Source organism: Trichosurus vulpecula, chromosome 3, assembly GCF_011100635.1.
Source record: "Trichosurus vulpecula isolate mTriVul1 chromosome 3, mTriVul1.pri, whole genome shotgun sequence".
Lineage (NCBI taxonomy): Eukaryota > Metazoa > Chordata > Mammalia > Diprotodontia > Phalangeridae > Trichosurus > Trichosurus vulpecula.
Genome location: NC_050575.1, coordinates 380,525,508 through 380,539,204, shown reverse-complemented (window position 1 = coordinate 380,539,204; position 13,697 = coordinate 380,525,508). Strand labels below are relative to the sequence as shown.

General features: G+C 46.7%; 1 protein-coding gene across 1 annotated transcript in view; it reads left to right on the top strand.

Annotated features, from left to right (window-relative positions):
- Window positions 1–13,697, top strand: part of SLC12A4 (solute carrier family 12 member 4) — a 59,900-nt gene that overhangs the window by 5,478 nt on the left and 40,725 nt on the right. The gene's annotated exons all lie outside the window — the stretch shown is intronic.

The following is a 13,697-nucleotide window of genomic DNA, read 5'->3' as shown; positions in this document are numbered from 1 at the left end:
TCTCTGACCTCTCTCTCTGCCAGTCGGCCCTTGTGTTTATGGCTAAACAGATTGCAGGTCTCTGACTTGGTACTGAGAAGTGAGGGGTATCAACCTTGGGCATCATCCCAGCTCCATGGGTGATCTGAGGGTGACTTTCTGCTTCTCCTGAGGACCTGAGTCCCTGGGCTGGGTGGAGGCTGCCTCCACTCTGGTTACATGCCGGGAAGTCATAGCCTGAGGATTTAGAGCCTGGGGGACCCTCCTCAGTCCAGATGGACTGGACTGAGACCCAGAGATGGGACATACTCTGTCCTCAGTGACCCAGGTTGAAAATGGCAAAGCCAGTATTGGAAACCAGGTCTCCTGACTCCAAATTCAGTGTTCCCATCACCATTTTGTGTGACCACCACAGGTGCCCAAAAGAGATTGGCACGAGGAAGCAGGATATCTCGGTCCTCTGTCTTACACACCTGGCTCGCTGTGGAACTTAATCCCAGGGCTTTAATTTCCTCAGTTGTTAAATGAGGGATTTGGGCTCAATGTTCTCTGAGGTTCCTTCCCTTTCAGACACTCTGATTCTCTGTGGTCTCTCTCTTTGCCCTCCATCTCCTGGCTTCCTTCACCTCTCCACTAAAAGCCTTCTTTCTGCATGAAGTCTTTCCAGGTCCCCCTTAATGCCAGATTACCTTTCTCCTACCCTGCATTTATTCTGTATATCCATAATCGTCATCTTGTCCTCTTCCCCATTGTCATGGAGTTTCTTGTGTCCTGGGACTGTTTTTGCCTTTCTTTGTATCTTCAGCGCTTAGTATAGTGTATCTGGCACATAGTGAGTGCTTAAATAAAGGCTGGTTGACTGACTTACCCTCTCTGAACCTCAGTGTTCCCTCCTGAAGAATTCAAAGAGCTACATGACTATGGGGATGGAAGGCAGGGGGCCTAAGTTTTTGCATCATTCTAAACTGAGGCAGTAGGAGAGGTTTTTTTTTTTTTTTTTGCCAGACTGGCTGTGTCCCAAAGGATGGGATGGATTGAATGCCCTCATCCTGCCCACCAGGCCTTGGGCATGGTGGCTGGTGTGCCTGCTGTAGGAAGGGCTTGGCAGTGTGTGTCTCAGGCAGCAGTCGGTGGTACAGACATGTTGGGACCTGCTGTAACATTTTTTAAATTGCTGAGAACTGAGAAGCAAGCCAGGTTCTCCAGGACTCCATGTACAGCTGGAAACTGGGGCCTGGGTTACTCTGAAACAACCCAAATCTCCCAGTGCCTCTAATTCCAGACTTAGCTCAGTCCCCCTAAATCAGGGGTTCTTAACTTTAGTTAACTCTAAGTTGATCAAGAATGTCTCTTGTAATGTATGGGAGAGTTGGTATTTTTTAAATTGTATTTTATTTTTTTCCCAATTACATGTAATCACTATTTTAACATTCACTTTTCAAAAATTATGAGTTCCAAATTCTGTCTGTAGCTCCCTCCTCTCTCCCCTCTTTGAGAAGGCAAGCAATTTGATATAGATTACATATGTATAGTCATGCAAAACATATTTCCATATTAGCCACGTTGCAAAAGAAAACTCAGACCAAAAAAAAAACTCAAGAAAAATAAAGCAAAAAAAAGTATGCTTCAGTCTGCATTGAGACTCCATTAGTTCTTTCTCTGAAGGTAGATAGCATTTTTCATCATCAGCCCTTTGGAATTGTCTTGGGTCATTGTATTGCTGGGGATAGATAAGTCATTCACAGTTGATCATCATACAGTATTTCTGTGACCATGTACAGTATTCCCCTGGTTCTGCTCACTTCACTTTGCATCAGTTCATGTAAGTCTTCCCAGGTTTTTCTGAAACCATCCTGCCCGTCATTTCTTATAGCACAATACTATTCCATCACAAGCATGTACCACAGCTTGTTCAGCCATTTCCCAATGGATGGGCATCCCCTCAATTTCCAATTCTTTGCCATCACAAAAAAAAAGCTGCTATAAATATTTTTGTACATATAGGTCCTTTTCCCTTTTCTTTGATCTCTTTGGGATACTATTGCTGGGTCAGAAGGTATACGCAGTTTTATAACTCTTTGGGCTTAGTTGCAAATTGTTCTCCAGAATGGTTAGATCAGTTCACAAATCCACCAACAGTGCATCAGTGTCCCAGTTTTTCCACATCCCCTCCAACATTGGTCATTTTTCTTTTCTGTCATATTAGCCACTCTGGTAGGTATGAGGTGGTACCTCAGAGTTCTTTTAATTTGCATTTCTCTAATCAATAATGATTTAGAGCCTTTTTATCTATTGATAGTTTGATTTCTTCTTCTGAAAACTGCCTCTTCATAGTCTTTGAATATTTATCAATTGTGGGATGACCCATATTCTTATAAATTTGACTCATTTCTCTGTATGTTTGAGAAATGAGGCCTTTATCAGAGAAACTTGCTATAAAACTCCCCCCCTCCCCCAGTTCCTGCTTTTCTTCTAATCTTGGCTACATTGGTTTTATGTAAATCCTTTTTTATTTTAATGTAATCAAAATTATCCATTTCACATCCTTTAATGCTCTCTTCTCTTGTTTTGTCATAAATTCTTCCCTTATCCATAGATCTGACAGCTAAGATATTCCATGCTCCCTTAATTTGCTTATGCCATCACCCTTATGTCTAAATCATATACCCATTTTGACCTTATCTTGTGTATGGTGTGAGATGTTGGTCCATACCTAGTTTCTGCCAGTCTGGAAAGTTGGTATTTCTTACATGGTTATATGGCATAGATTCCACTCACCTGTAAGGGGAGTTGGGGGAGAGAGGAGAGTGATCTTTATAGATCTATATTGCAGGGAGGGACCCAGTAGAGGAAGAGTAGGCTAAGTATTCTTTATAGACTCATATTGAGCAGTATGCTTTACTCGCAGTCACTGGGGAAGTTCTTTTTGGTACACCTGTACCTCAGTTAGGTACATCCTTTGCCTGCCTGTGTAGGGGGAACAGAAAGGAGGATATCTTTTGAATTAATTTAGGGAATCTGCACACTATTAATGCAGAGTAGGGATGGAAGGGGGTGGGTGGGAAGCTAGGTGGGGTAGTGAGTTCAAATCTAGCCTCTGACACTTTGTAGCTGTGATCCTGGGCAAGTCATGTCACCTCTGCCTCAGTTTCCCCATCTGTAATTTAGGGATAGTAATAGCACTTACCTCTCAGGGTTGCTAGGATCAAACAAGCTAATATTTGTAAAATGCTTTGCAAACCTTAAAGTGTTATATAAACATTAACTGTTATTATTACAGATTATTACAGATGTTATTATACAGATATTTGCATATCTGTATGGGGTTAGGAATGTCTTATGTGCATCCCCACTGTGGGAGAGAAGAGAGGATGTCTTTGGTACATCCACATGCAAGAGAATACAAGTTTGCATTCTAGCACTTCTTGGAGGAAGGTGGAGAATGCTCTTTGCCTTCCTATATGGGGGTAGGGGGTGGGCACCAGGTAGCTGTTGGCTGGGGCAGTCCCAAGTAAGAATTCAGGGATGGAAAATCTAATTCCAAGACCAGCTGATTGGGCACCGATTGGGCACTAAGCTTGGCCACAGTCTCTCTTGGGAGTGGGCCGAAGGTCAGCAGCCTCCTCTGTGTAACCAGAGAAGGGAACTGGTTCCAAGGGGATGTTGTTGGGTATTTGGGGAGATTGCCCCAAACTTTGTGGGATGTTCTGTCACCCTTAAGATTATGGGGTCATAGATTTAGAACAGGAAGGAACTTTGGTGGCCTCCTCTTTTTACATCTGAGGAAACCGTCAACAAGCATCTATGAAGAACCTACTGTATTCTAGGCACTGTGGTAAAAATGAAATGAAAAGCAGAAACAATCCCTGCCCTCAGGGGGTTTGTATTCTATGGGATTGGCAACATGAGGATAACTGGGTACATCCATGATATATACAAAGTCTATGAAGGGTTGTTGTAGTTTGTCCTTGGTTCTTGAGGAGGGCAGTGATGACCTGCAGGTGAATTGGATTTAAGTGAGGCAGAGCTGTGCAAAGCACCAGCCTCACTTTCACCTCTGGAGTCATCTGGGTCCAGTGGCCAGGATGACTGGAGATGGCCCCGGGATGCAGTGGGAGGTCTTGGCCTTTTTAAGCTAAGGTCCTTCCAGGGTCTCAGTTTGAGGCAATGCTCATTCAGTGATTAAGACTAGGTAAGAAATGAGGCAAAGAATGGCCTCTTTTACCTACTCCAAAAAAAAGATCAATCTGGGAGGGGAAGACCCTCCGGATTTCTTGCCAAAACAGAAACAGTTGCTATTTATACTCACTCTGAGCGATCAGGGCCCAGACAGTGACCAAGGGTACTTGAAAGGAATCTGGGAAAGGAAGGCATTGGGGGAGAGGCATTGGGAAAGGCAGCCAGGGGCCCACGAGGTTAGATGATTGGCCCAAGGGAGAGAGCCTCAGAGCCATCATTTGAATTTAGTTCTTCTGGTTCCAAATCTGGCCGTCTTTCCACTGCCCTCCAAACCCATCCTTGTATTGATCGGAGTACTGACTCCAGGGGCTGGCAGTGCTTTCTCGGGCTGTCTCAGCTGCTTACGTACTGAGATGTAGGTGCAGCGGCTTGGGTCAGTGACTCTTAGGGTGGCTAAGGGATGGTAGGACCCTTCTTTGATTTCTACAGGGCTTTCTGTAAGGCACTCTGTGGTACGTTGTACCCTTCTGTGTGGGCAAACAGAGTTCACATTTTCTACCTCCTGGGTTCCCCCCAAAAAATCTCTGGAAGAAAGGAAGAGGAAAATAGTGAATCAAAAGCAGAATGAACATTGGAACCAGGGGCCAAGGACCTGGGTTCAAATCCTGATTCTGCTACTTGTCACCTTAGGGAATGTCACATCCATCTCAGAATTTGTTTTTAAATGTATAGTATAAAATGAGAAGGATTACAAAGGATACTAATTGTATTAAAATAAAGTTATAAAACAAGTTCATAGACCCCCTGGGAAGGAACTCTGGTCTAGTATGTTTTACACTTTGGGGAACGAGAAAAGGGAAACTGGCCCAGGGTGTGGGGGTGATTGGGTGCTTTCCCACAGGGACTGAAACCTTTCATCCATCGTGTATGACACCATGTGTGGGTTCTTTTAACCCTGAGCACTGAGAGTTTATTCTGCGTTGGCGATAATGTGAGCAAGGTTAATCTCCCCCTTCATCTTCCTGTCCCCCAGAGAGTAAGGGGAGTGTGAGCTCCGGCTCAGGCATTTCCTGGGTGAGTTGGAGGAACAGACCAGGGAAGCCCCAATGCCAGCTGGAGATGCCCAGGTCCTTGCTCATGGAACATGTGAGAGAGATAGAGAGAGAAGAAGAGGAGGAGGGAGGGAGGGAGGGAGAGAGAGAGAGAGAGAGAGAGAGAGAGAGAATTGAGAGGAAAGAGAGAAAGGGGAGGGGGAGAGAGAATTGAGAGGAAAAAGAGAGAGAGAAGGAGAGAGAGAGGGAGAGAGAGAGAATTGAGAGGAAAGAGAGAGAAAGGAGAGGAGGAGAGAGGGAGAGAGAGAATTGAGAGGAAAGAGAGAGAAAGGGGAGGGGGAGAGAAAGGGAGAGAGAATGAATAAATATCTGGATGGCCCACATCAGGCCTGAGGCATGGAAAGCTTGTCTCATCTCAGAGATCAAAGAAAACAATGGAGGATGGTTTCTCGGTTTCTCGTTTTGAATTGTGTTTAACCTCCTAAATAAAATGTCTCAACTGCAGTTTAATTATTAATTAGTATGACCATTAGAGCCAGAAGCCTTTCACTGTTTGCTCTCTCCTTATCTGGACCAGGAGTCAGATGGCTGACCAGATAGTGGGGCTTTTTGAGTAACAGAGACATCCCTACCTGCCCTCTGGCCGGTTTCCCCAGTGCCTCTGATTCATTGCTTTCCAGGCTTTCTCAGGCAAGAACAGGGGTTCTTAACCTGGACTGTATGGGTAAATTTCAGGAAGTGAATGGGTGGAAAAAAAATCATGTTTTTACTTTAATTCACCATTGATTTCCTTTGAATTACTATATTTTTTATATTACACATTTAAAAACATTATTCAGGGAAGGGGTCCATAGGTTTCCCCAGACTGCCAAAGGTGTTCATGATGTAAAAAAGTTTCGGAACCACTGGTCTAGAAATGAACTTGATCCTTCTCCCCAAAGTGGAGGACCCCCACGTCGCTGGGGGGAGGTATTGGGGGTGGGGAGCCATTCTGCCTGGGACTTGGAGCTGAGCACATTGGTGTCCCCAAACCTAGACTTCTAATGGTGGGCAGCGTCTCAAGTTCTTCCTACCTGCCTCTCCCAAGGCAGGCGGTGTATGAGGTGGGGTGGGGCAGCAGGTGAGACTCTGAAGCAGCCTGCCCTGCTGTAGCCAGAGGCTCTGGTTTCTAGGAGATCCTGCCCTCACTTGCCGCCATGTAGGTCGGGAGTATACTTAGCTAGCTTCTTTTCCCCTCACGCCCCCAAAGACAGAGACTGTTCTTCATCCCTGTTTGTGTTTGCCGTCTGGTCCAGTCATGTCTTGTTCCTTCCATCCCACCCCCCATATGTGTTTTTGCTTGTTTATCCCAGGCGCTGAGCTTTCTCTTTCTGTTGCTTTTCCCACCAAGGACGGGACCCATGTCTGTGTGGTCCCATATGGGGCAATTAAGCTGTTATTGAAGACGTGGGGGGAGAGGAGAGGCACAGAACATAGTGGAAAGAGGTAAAGAAGGGGGGGTGGGCCTGATTGGGGTTTCAGAGGAAGAACTCAACCTGGTCCTGAAGGCCTCAAAGCCGGACCTTGAGCAGGATTCCAGATGTGGGGGATAACGTGGTCCAGGATTGTGTGATCAAGTAGGTATGGGTCTGTAGAAAGGGAGAAGGCCTTCCATAGGAGCCATGAGGGCTTGGTCTCCTCATGGCTCTTGTCACCTCCAGGATTAAATAAAAAATCTTTTGGTATTTAAAGCCATTCACAACCTGGTTCCCTCTTACTTTTGACATCTTCTTACATACCTCCACAAACTCAGGGATCCAGCAACGCTTGCTTGGTCTTTTTGCTGTTCTCAGCATTTTCACTGGCTGTCCCCTATGCTGAGGACACACTCTCTCCATCCCCACTTTCTGTCTTCCCTGCATTCTTTCAAGTCCTAGTTAAAATCCTGGCTTCCCTAAGAAGCCTTTTCCAGTCCTCTGCATTCCCTCTGTTGATGGGAATCATTTATCCTGTGGATAGCTTGTTTATACATAGTTGTTTGCACGTGGTCACCCCATTAGACTGTGAGCTCCTTTGGAGCGGGGACAGTCTTTTGTCCTTCTTGTATCTCCAGTGCCTGGCACAGGGTAAAGAGTTGACTTGACCTCTTGGCGTACTTGGCTCTAGACTTGAGTTGCCTAAGAGCCAAGGGCCTGACTGTCTGTGGGGCCAAGAACTTGCCTATGGAAAATCAAATCAAGAAGCATTTATTTAAGCTCAGTGGATTTGGAGTCCAAAGACTTCAGTTTGCGACTACCTGTGTGACCTTATAAAGTTCCTTACCCTCTTGGGCCTTGATTTCTTTGTGTATAAAATGGGCACGTTGGACCCGGAGGGCCTTTAACGCTCTACATTTTATGAACTCATCAATGAATCAGTCAATTAATATTAATTAAACACCTGTTCCATGCCAGACATTGTACCTAGGCACTGAGGAAAATTTCTCTTTTTTTGGACAGGGAATTTTTTTTTAATTAATGTTTTTAATTAACAAAAAAATCAATTTTTTCTCCCACCATATCCCCACCACTGAAAAAAAAAAGAAAAGAAAAATCCTTTTTAACAGATATTCACTCAAGTCAAGGAAAACAAATTCTCACATTGCTGGTTTCTAAAATACATGCATATATGTATATATGTGTGTGTGTGTATATGTACATATGTATGTATGTATGTCTGCTTCCGCCCCTGAGTCCATCACCTCTCATCGGACCATCAGATGGGCGTTATGTTGACCAGAGAGTTTGCAGGGGTAGGGAACCTGTGGCCTGGAAGCAGCAGGTTCCCCACCCCTGGAAGGCTTTTGAAGTTGTATGTGTTTACAGTGTTGTTGCTGTAGAAATTGTCTTGCTGGTTCTGCTCTCTTCCCTCTGCATCAGTTCACTGGAGTCTTCTGGTTTTCTCTGAAATATCCTCTCTCTCATTTCTTACAACACAATGGTATTCTTTTACATTCGTCTTCCAGAATTTGTTCTGCGCTGGGAGATATTAATGCCAACTTTGGACTGGAGGGATTGGGGTACCACATTTCGAGTCAGAATGTTTGGCCTCGATTGGATTTGAATTCCAGGTCTGCCCCTCACTGCGTGTGTGACATTGGTCAGGTGTATTCCCTTCTCTTCTCCAACCCCCAACTTCAGTTTCTTCATCTGTAAAATGGATGGATCGGCCTAAATGATCTTTAAAGCCCCTTCCGGCTCTGACATCTTAAGATCCCACAACCAAGATTCTCCTCCAGGCTGTCCCTTATAATTCAGGTTCCTGGCTATTCTCTTGGGGGTATAAAGGAGGAAGGGTCTTGAAACCTCTCCCACACATGCACCCGACCTCATCCCAAGAGCTTTGAGTTCAGCGGGGCTGGAGAGGCCTTTAGAGCCTGGAATGCCTCGGAGCTGTTGCCACGGTAGCCAGCTGGGAGGCCCCCATCTCCCACCTCTGGGGGCTGCTTCCTGGGGGCTATCCCAGAATACCTCGGCTGTTCCAGGTTCCTACCATAGAGAGAGCTTGAGGGATTCCTCTCTGCCCACTCCAGGGGGCATGTTGGGATAGGTAGAGGAGGTGGGAGACCCTGTGCAGCATCCGTGACCACTATGGACCCCCTAACAGATGGCCCCTTCTGTGATCTTATCTGCCTTGAAGGTGGGATGGTTGAGCTGCTCCGGCAGGAGTTTGAGCCTGTGCTCATCAGGCCCAGGATCCTGGGTAGGTTGACCTGAGGGAATGCTTGCCCTTCCCTGTGCCTCGGTTTCTCTCTCAGTGCCATCTGGGCAGAGACTTTTTTTCTGGATTTCTGGTTCTGGATAGAGTTAGGGGACTTGGGTTCAAATCCCTATTTCAGCCACTTGTTAATTATCTATAGAAACTTGGGCAAACCAGCCTCTCGGGGACTCAGCTTCTTCATCTGTGGAGCAAAGGGCTTAGACGAAATGATCTCTGAGGTCTCTTCCAAAGCTAACGAATTCTACTCCTTACCTCCGTCTCTCAGAATCTCTCATTTCTTTCAAGGCCCCAGTCAAGAGCCCCTTTCTATAGGAGGCCTTTCCTGGTCCCCCCTGCCAGATGCTAATGCCTCCCCTCCCAAATCATTTGGTATCTTGTTTGTAGATACACACCCCCCACAAACACATATGTATGTACATACATACATGTGTAATGTATACTTACACACACATCTACAATATAGACCTATATGTTATTGTAAGTGTATATATTTATTACGTACCTGTATTTGTGTATTAATTTTTATTACACATATACGTACACACATACACAGAAATAAGAAATATAAATACAAACGCATGCATATACAACAACATACAGGTGTATCTATTATGTCTCTGTGTATACCTGCATACATGTATGTAGATGTTTTCTCCTTGGCCTAGACTGTGAGCTGCTGGAGGGCAAGGATGGTTTTTACTTTTGTCTTTGTAAAATTCTTTCTGATTATTATGACATAGATAGGCATTTAAGTCAGACTCTCCCCTGCGGAGTGCAGGTTCTGGTAGCTTCTACCAAATGACAAAGGCGTCGGGTGTTGACCTGGCCACGGACTGTTTTCTGAGGACCAGCACGGCTAAAATTAATCAGAGAGGCATTATCCTCAAGAGATGGTCCGTCGATGGATGAAAGGTTTGCCAAACCGTGGATTGTTGAGATATTTGTCGGGAAAAAAAGTAGGGCTGCTGAGGAAGTCAGAGAGCCACGAAGTATTGGAGCATTTTTTCTTTTTGGATTAGATCAGATGAGATAATAACTGTAAAGCGCTTAGCACAGTGTCTGGCACATAGTAAATTCTACATAAATGTCAGCCGCCATCATTATGGTTATTATGTTTGTAAAGTGCCTAGCATGGTGCCCAGCACGTAAAAGTCACTGTGTAAATGATAGCTATAACAGTAATTATTATTAATGATTTCATTGGTACGAGGGATCCCAGGGAGGAAGCTGCTTCTGCCTGTACCTTCTCTGTGGTTCGTAGTCTTAGGGCACTGATGGTTTCAGTGACTAGCCCAGGGTCCCATAGCCAGTGCATGTCAGAGGCCGGATTTGAACCCGGGTCTTCCTGTTTTCAAGGCTGACTCTTCACATCTTTCCTTTATTACCCAGGGCTGTACCTGGGCAGTATGGCCTGGCCCTACCCTGCTGGGGAGGCTGCAGAGTTCTTGGGTCAGCGAGGTCTTCGTCAGGGCTCTCAGGGTCAGTGTGTGACAGGCCACTGGGACAGGTGCATCCTCTGCCAGGAGTAGCATCAGGAAAGGAGGAGGAAGGGAAACGCCCACTCAGTATTAGCGTCGTGCCAGTCTGCCGGTGGAATGTAGATTCCATTCCTACAGGGAGCCAGAAATGTGGCAGGGAGGGGAGGAATTTCGAGGGAGAAAAGAGATGAGAGGGAGGCAGGGCCCAGCTGGAGTAACCCTGTAAGGGCCTGAATCCTCACAGAAGCCCTGGGGAGGTGTCATGGCAAAGGCAAAGGCTTGGAGTGAGGAAATCATGTCTAGGGCCCAGCTACTCCAAACTCACTGTTAAATCCGGCAAATCCTGTTTCCTTTCCTGTAAAATGGAAGAGTGGGACTCAGTGAGGGAGCTCAGGTAGTGCAGGAGATGGAATGGTGGAATTAGAGTTGAGGAGTCCTGAGTTCAAATTCCAGCCTCAGACACTTCTAGCTGTGTGACCCTGGGCAAGTCACCAGTCCTTTCCAGCCTCAGTTCTCTCATCTGTAAAATGGAGATATTAATGGTCCCTTCCTCCAAGGGTTGCTGGGAGGATCAGGAGCTCTACAAACTTTAAAGTGCTATGTAAATGCCAGTCATTGTTATTATGTTTGTTGTTACTGTCATCATCATTATTATTATTACCACCCATCCAGCGCTGATGCTCTCTGCCCGAGGAGACAGTGTGGTCCTGTGGACCTACTGTGGACCTGCAGCTCCCCCATGTTCACTTCTCATGAACAGGCTGCCTTTGCTGACCCCTGTGTTGGCATTAGCCCATGACGCCTCTGGAGACGGCCTGCAGTCCTCCTGGCCTTGCTATTTTCCTGGGTCCCCCCTGTCTGACCGGAAGCTCGTGGAGGGTGGGGCCTGTCTTTTGCCGCTTTTTTGTCTCTTTAGCACAGTGCCTGACACATAGTAGGTACTCAGTAAGTGTTTGTCGATTGACTGAAAGGCCTGGAGATGAAGGTAACATTTGTGCTCCCTACCTCACAGGACCAAGCATTGTAAATCCCAAAGTGCCACAGGAGCTGTTGTTACTTATTATCATCCGTTTAGCCTTTGGGAGGTTGTTTTATCAATATTCTTTGAGACTGAGCCCCACACAGACAGTTCCCAGAGTAATTTGGGTCACACCCCTTCCCCTCCGTACCCCACCCCAAAATTCTGTCGCCTAGGCTGTTCAGGTACCTGGAGGGATTGTCTAATCCAGTCTTAGAGCTAGAAAGGATTCTAGGCTTGCTTCATTTTACAGGTGAGGGAACTGAGGCCCACCATCACCAAGTGCAGAGCTGGAACCAAAACCTACTTTTAACTGCCCAGACTGATCCTCTTTCTGCTTTGTAGGGGGGCAGGTGGTGCCTCTGTAATAGAAACCTCATCGAATCCTCATTTTCTGAGTGAGAGAAACTGAGGCAGGGAGGTGGGACTTGGCCGACGGGATCACACAGGTCCCAAGTAGCAGAGCCAGGATTTGATCTTTGGTCACCAGGCTTTCTGTCCCGTCCTGCGGCCTCCCGTGCAGACATGACTATTCGATCCTGTCTGAGACCCAGGCTCACATACCATGGTGCATCTGAAACGCACACAGACCCGCAAGCCGATCTGTTCCAGGCCACGGCTGAGGGCCAGGTTAAACAATCTCCTCCTGGGGAGATAGCACCTTCATCGGCTTCATCGGCTTCCTCTGCGGCTTTAGCAGCCCAGGCTGGCAAAGGAGGGGTGTGTGGGTGTTGCTGTGGATAATTAGTGACTCTCTTCCCAACACTGACTGGTTGCAACAGACCTGGGCAACTGCTGTTCCCGAGTCAAGGTCACCCTGTTCAAAACCAGCAGTGACCAGTCAGTGACAGAGCCGTCCTCGGGGTGGGTGGCTTTGGAGTCCGTGCATGCACGCTGTGAGATGGCAGCTCAGCGCTGCGGTGGCAGTCCTCTCACCCCGGCTCAGCGTTAGAACGGAGGCACCGTGTCAGGGGGAGCTGGAACGGACCCAGGACACCCAAGGAAGTCAGTCCCCGCTTCTGAGTCTGAGTTTCCCCATCTTCAAAACAGGCGTGATAATAGTACTCCAAGTTCTTGCCTCTCAGGGGTCCCACTGGAGAGAGTGGGAAGAGACCACAGGGCTTAAATGTCATCTGATTCAACTGCCCCACCCCTGCGTTACAGATGGGGAAACTGAGGCCCAGAGACATTAAATGCATGCTGTGCAGGCGGCAGAATAGCAGCTGGGATTTGAACTCGGGTACTCTCCCTCAGACTCTAATGCCCTTCTTAAACCACCCTGCCTGCCAGGGAGTCGTTCACTCATTCATTCAGCAAGCATTTATTAAGTGCTTACTGTGTACCACAGACTCTGCCAGGGGCTGGTGATACGGAGACTGAAATGAAATAGGCCTTGCCCTCAAAGAAGCTGTATTTTCAGTTGGGTGGAAAAGAACAAAGTAAATTCAAAATGTGGTATAATAATGATAATTTACGTAGTGTTTACTATGTGCCCAGTGCCATGCTAAGCATTTTACAATTAGTGTCTCACCTGATCCTTACCATAACCCTGGGAGGTAGGTATTGTTTTTATCCCCATTTTATAGATAAAGAAACTGAGGCAGAAGTTAAGCGACTTGCCCAGGGTCACCCAGCTAGTAAGTGCCTGAGGATGGATTTGAACTCAGGTCTTCCTGACTCCAGGCCTGGTGCTCTATCCTCTATACCACTTAGTTGCCCCTCGTATGCAGCTGTCTCTCGGAGAGGAGGCATTAACAGCTGGGGCAGGGGCAGGATTTGCTTCCTGGAGGAAGTTTCTCCTTAAATCCAGCAAAAATGTACTTCTTTGCAACTCGCAGGCATTGCTCTGAGTTGTACCCTCCGGTGCCAAGCCAAATAAATCTAGTCTGTCTTCCCCAGGACAGGCTCTCATATACTTGAAGATCAATCATCCAATATTTATTAAGTGCCTACTATGTGCCAAGTACTGGGGTTACAAAAAAAGGCAGAAGACAATCCCTGCCCTCCAGGAGCTTTACCAGCTAATGGGAGAGATAACATGCTAACAAGTCTATACAAACCAAGCTATACGCAGCATAAATAGGAAGTAATTAAGAGAGGGAAGGCCCTGGAATTATGAGGGTTGGGAAAGGCTTCCCTTGCAGGGTTGGATTTTAGTTGGGACTTAAAGCAAGCCAGGGAGGTGGTGGGGGGGAGGCTGGGAGCAGAGGCAGAGAGTGTTCCAGCATGGGGGATAAGCCAGAGAGAATGCCC